The sequence below is a fragment of the Lytechinus variegatus genome, chromosome 6 (assembly GCF_018143015.1).
Source record: "Lytechinus variegatus isolate NC3 chromosome 6, Lvar_3.0, whole genome shotgun sequence".
NCBI classification, from domain to species: Eukaryota; Metazoa; Echinodermata; class Echinoidea; order Temnopleuroida; family Toxopneustidae; genus Lytechinus; species Lytechinus variegatus.
In genome coordinates this window covers 5,888,549-5,894,548 of record NC_054745.1, presented here as the reverse complement: position 1 = coordinate 5,894,548, position 6,000 = coordinate 5,888,549, and positions in this window count along the sequence as shown.

The following is a 6,000-nucleotide window of genomic DNA, read 5'->3' as shown; positions in this document are numbered from 1 at the left end:
CTGGATTGAGGTTGAGTCGGAAAATTATATCGTTAGAGCCACTGATAAACAGCTATACCTAGAAGTTTTAATACAAATGCCTCTTAAGACAAAGAGGGTTCGAAAAACTCAATCACCATGGATAACTGAAAGTATATTTCAAGCAATAAAGAAAAGAGACATCGCTAAAACAAAGGCTATCAAAACCAAAAATGAGAATTTTTGGAAAGATTATCGTGTATCAAAGAATGTTGGGCAGCCATCTTTTGTGAATGCCTGGTATAGATTTGTTTTTCTGTCCAAAGCAAGGAATGCAGAACTTCCTTCCCTAGCTTTTTCGAACCTTGTAAAAACGTTTTTAAAAACGAAAACAAATAACCACCTAATGGGTTTTTTTTGCGTGAACACCAACCAAAACTGAAGTATGTCTTCTCAATTTTTCTTTCCATTTTCTAGGGGTTTGTCCAGTCCAGCATATCTGAAAAGTATCTTACTTGAGTGTTCTATTTACATCAGTAATTTTTATTTAAATGGACAAAAACAGTGTTTGAGGAACATATTTCAAAATAAATATTTTGTTCTTTTATCTCAATACACCTACTAGTGAATATAATGTATCGTTTTTAATATAAAAAATATTCATTTCAGCCTACATTACATTTTGGTAATAAGGTACTTTAATCAAAATCACACGAGAAATCGTAGTAAATATGGAATTACCACCCAGTGTACATTTTTCCCTTCACTTTCTGATTACTAGTCTTTTGAATGAATTGTGCCTATATCGACCATTTATATCATATATCCCCAAACAACGAACTCTGTTGAATTTGAACATAACGCCATATACATTATGCATTATTAATTGAAACAGACTTACCACGTGAAGCCAAAACTCGACTATTTCCAAATAAATTCCGTTTTCTAAAATGGTAATATCTCAACTACGTTGGAACTCGCCGAACGATGTGGTATGAATTTGAATACTCCCGTTATCTGTAAAAAGTCACCAACCTTTTGTGCAATTAGCTATACCACGGGGATTCCCATCGTGTTGTATGCTATGCATGATACATGATGCGTTGCCATAGTACCGTCTTCGCCTTTGTGGAAAATATGGCGGATGTTAATAAGTACATTACTGATGATTAGAACGGTATCATTCCAGTTACATACCTAGCATACACCATTCTTATTATTGCTCTCCTCTCTGGTTCTGTTCTTCTCTCTATCTTTTCCCGTTTCTTTTCTTACCAAATCATATTTGTTAATAATTGTTTAACTGTTTATCAATACTTGTAGGGGGTATCCTGACACAAAGACCTGCTTTTTTTTTGGTGTTTCACCGTTACCCATACGGATAATTTAAATATTGTATTGGTATTCATTGTAATGTGCTATATTGAATTGTATATTTAGGCCTATATCATGACTGAAAGATTGATGGAATGGCAAATGGAAAAAAAAGATGAACGTTTATTTTAATTGAATTTAATATGATCATCAATGGGGTATGAAATTAGCATACATCGTCATAGGGATATGCACCTTACATACGGTTTAAAGGGGCGGGGGTACCTGTTTTTAAGGGGTGGGGTGGGCAGAGGCCTGATTGTAGAATGAGCGCTTGTGATGATAGTTGATTTCATACAAATCATGCCAAGGGTGCGAAGCGACTTGGGAAAGAACATGACAAAATGCTGCATTTGACAGACGGTGTAACCCATTATTAGCCTGATAATATTGTGTACAATAAGAAAAACGTTGATTTAGGACTGTGATGCCAAAACAATCACAAAATTTATCATAATTCAAATGGTAAATCTGGACTTGTATCTGATTTTTTTTTAAGGGAAAATGTATGTCATCTATGCATGATATTATTCCGGTTGCTTTAATCTGCTACGTTGAGCCGCAATTTTGGTGATAAGCGGCCGGAGAGCGCTGTCCGACTATCGCCTCTGCGCTAGCGCAGCCGGCGCCCGTGAGCCGTGCTAGCTGCATGCACGTATGCCCGTTCCATTGGGATGCACACGCAGGCGACCTGTTCCAAGGACCCCCGTTTTCACAAACATTTGTAGTTCCGAAGCCCGTTCCGAGAATCCTCCTTTTTACAATAAGCCCGCTCCAAGGCCCCAGATTTTTGTCTCGCCCGCGGCACTGACACCCTTACCACTTTTTGCGTCGAGTGCCTCCGGGGGGGGGGGGAGGGGGCTGTTCTAAACCTAATGATGTAGGTAAAGGTAAACGACTGACATCCGTGACATAACAATACAAATATCGATGTACTTTATTAGGGGGTCCTTAAGTGAAAAGAGAGAAATATCGAGATAGATACTAGGCTGAAGAAGGGTTATAAAGTTGAAATTGAGTTATTGTTTTATAAATAACATTAAGTATAGGCGAATAATATCATTATTGCATGCATAGATGACATACGTTTTCTTGAGAAAAAAATCAGAAACAAGTCAAGATTTACCATTAAAATCATAATACATTAAAAAGTAGAGGATTATGAGTTAACCTGATAACTTAACTACAGACTTACAGGCGAACTGCAAAAGGAAACATGCTTCTGTAACGATATTTACTTCACGGTGCACTTCTGGTTGGATAATATCAGCAGACACTTTGCTCACTTTTACAGGGGACAGCAAAAATAAATGTTGTAATATATCTTGGAAAATAATTTGAAATTACTTGACTGGCAGTATTTGGTCACAGTGCTGACACGCAGCATCATAAATTTATACATCCCAGCAAATTAATCCTAACATTTTTATAGTGTGGAAGTGTGTAGGATTTTGTAAAATGTTGTTTTAAAAAATATCAAATTATTAGCTTTTATCACATTTTGAAACTGTTGTCATTCACTATTTCGCGCAATATCAGGATAAAACACGCTTTTGATATATGTTCTTCATTGTGTTCAATATGTTGACCTTTTTTAAACCTTACGGATATTTCAGTGGGAAAACAAAGATGCCGTGTCTCGAAAATATGGGTGGATTCGGACCGGTAGCCATACCAAGAGTTGTGAACGCGGACTATTTTCAAATGTACAGCGAGACGTAAGTAGTGAACTAATTGTAATAATATTTACATCAAATTCATGGAATTGGATAAAAATTTTCACACTATTATCAATCTGGTGTGAGATTATTAATAGTTATAAAATGATAAAGATATACCCGGATTTTTGCAATATTACGCTCGTGAAAACGTCTGTTCCCTGTGTTGAACATGTGTGTGTAGACTTTCAGACACTCAAATGCACGCGACTAACCATCATGTGAGAACAGGAAAAAAATAAATACGAATACAATTTTTGCTACCCTTCTTTATTTTTTTCACCTTTTCTCTCAATATCTCTTAATAATCCCCCCCCCCTCTCTCTCTCTCACACACACACCTCTTCCTCTCTTTCCGTCTCTGTTTTGCTCTATTTTTCGCTATACTTATCTTTATTTCTCTGTCAATATCTTCCTTGGATCTCTTTTTCTCTCTCCCTACTTATCTCCCATTTTCTTTCTCTCTTCTTATCTCCTCTTCCCCCATTCGTCTGTCAACATTTTATTTTCAAACCATTCTTATAGACTCATATGTACATTAAACGATGAGCTGCATAATGTCATTTTTTCACATTTAATTCATGTATGTTGACAAACTCACTTGATTATGAAATTACATGATTATATTTTATTCATATAAAATCACTCTCGCTGTCGCCATTATGGCTTTGCACCATGCAAAGATTCTGATTAATTTGAAATGTCAAACATTTATTCAGATATGTTGATTATTGGTGTTAAGTTCAGTAATTAATTTACAACTGATAGGGGATTGGCAAACCTTTCTCAATATGCACAGTAAAGAAAATATACAACGCTGTTTACTATATAAACTTTACAGTAATGGTTTAAACAGTTTTAACAAGTGTTTAGATTTAAGCAACAAAGTTTAAGTTTCAATATCTAATCTTCAATAAATTAAACATGATTGCTGTTTAAACGGTTAAACAAATACTGGAAGATTCATAAAGTAAACAGCGGTGAATAAAAGTTTAAACAGCGTTTTTACTGTGTGTACAAAATACCATAACCCATAGTAAAGATATTTTCTTTCTATTTTCACATTTTCTGCTCTCAAGTATGTTACAATTATTGGATCATGATTAACGTCTATGCATCCCAAAACATTCTATTTGACAACAAGTGTTAGAAATTCACAACAAAGCACAGTGGAAATATAATTTCATTTAAAACAAAACGTAAAGTATCTACTCATCTTAAGATACAAAAGCTCATGACGTCATTACAAATCTTCACATTACATTATAATATACATTCTCTGCCTCTTCTGTTTCTTCCTCCTTTATATATTAATTGTTCTTCTCTTTCTCTGTCCCTATCCCCCCCCCCCCCACTGTCTTTCAGTTTCTCTCTCCCCACATTTTAGTCCCATTTCTTCTCACTCCATCTTATCTTTCTCTCTACTTTAACCCTCTTTATCCCTTACTATTATCTATCCCCTTTGACATCCCTTTTTCGTCTTTGCCCAACCTGTCTCTCATTTTTTCCCCTCACCCCTCCACTTCTCTCCCCATCTCCCTGCCCCCTCTCTACCTTCATCTTTTTTTCTCTCTTTCTCTTTTTCCGTCGTTAATTCTCGTCTTACAATGATAGAATATTACATCATTATAAATCATCACATTTCAGTTGTATTAAAGTTTTTGTCATCAGAGAAGAGAAAAAAAAACAAAATATTAAACAAATCAAACCATAGTAACAACGCTCCTCGGCCAATCAAAATTCGATATCATTTAACGATGTCGATAAACGTTACTGAACATAGCGTGCGTCAACATCATTATACAGTCGTTAAAGGAGAATGAAACCATTGGAACAAGATAGCTTGTGTGAAAACAGAAAAATCAAAGAAACAGATCACCAAAAGTTTGAGAAAAATCTGACAAATAATGAGAAAGTTATGAGCATTTGAATATTGCGATCACTAATCATGCTAATGCTATGAAGATAGCAAATTGACAATGCGACAAAGATGTGTGATGTCAATTGTGAACAACTTTCCCCACTACTTTAGTATATATGTCACTTGAATTGCCTCTTTTATCACATCTATCTAGAGATCATGTGTTCTTTCTACATGAGGGCATGTAATACATATTTTTGAAGAATACATCATGGATAAAGAGTTTGTATCATCATAAGAAAAAGCAAAAAGAGACATTTTGAGGGTATTTTATAGTCCACCAAAGGGAAAGTTGTTCATCAGTGACATCACACATCCTTGTCGCATTGCCGTTTGGAGGATCTCCATGGCATTAGTGATTGCAATATTCAAATGCTCATAACTTTCTCATTATTTGTCCAATTGTTCTCAAGCTTTCTTTATTGTTATTCTTTGATTTTTCTGTTTTTACACAGGCCTATTTGTTCCAAAGGTTTCATTCCCCTTTAACAATAAAACGTAACAAGAAAATGTTTCAATAATCCATAGGCTTGCTATTTCAGATTCGCTAGTAAGGTAGTAAGAGTAATATGAAATAATCGATTAAACATGTGGGGAAAAAGTCATATCTAGTCTTTGTTGAAAATATAGAACCGACATGAGGATAAAGAAAAAGGTGTACAGACTTTCGAAAGTAAATCAACTGATTGAAATAAACAATATGATGTAATACTTTTATGAATATAATAGATATGGAGTGTGCTGAGTCATTTTGAGATGGACGTCATCGGTTTCTACAGAATGAGAATATTCAATTGGTGTAAAGAGAATTATGGGGGAAATCTATTCATTTCTGTCTATCTCCATTATGTCCATTGTGATATGCTTGCTGACTGAACAAGGATTGTATTACACTATGAGTTTTTATTTTTTAATATACATTCAAGAGGAGAATTACGTGCACTAAGGAACATTAGATAACATTAGTCCGCTTTTATATAACTCTTAATGCATCTGAACGTCGTGTCAAAGCGCTTTGCAGATATATCA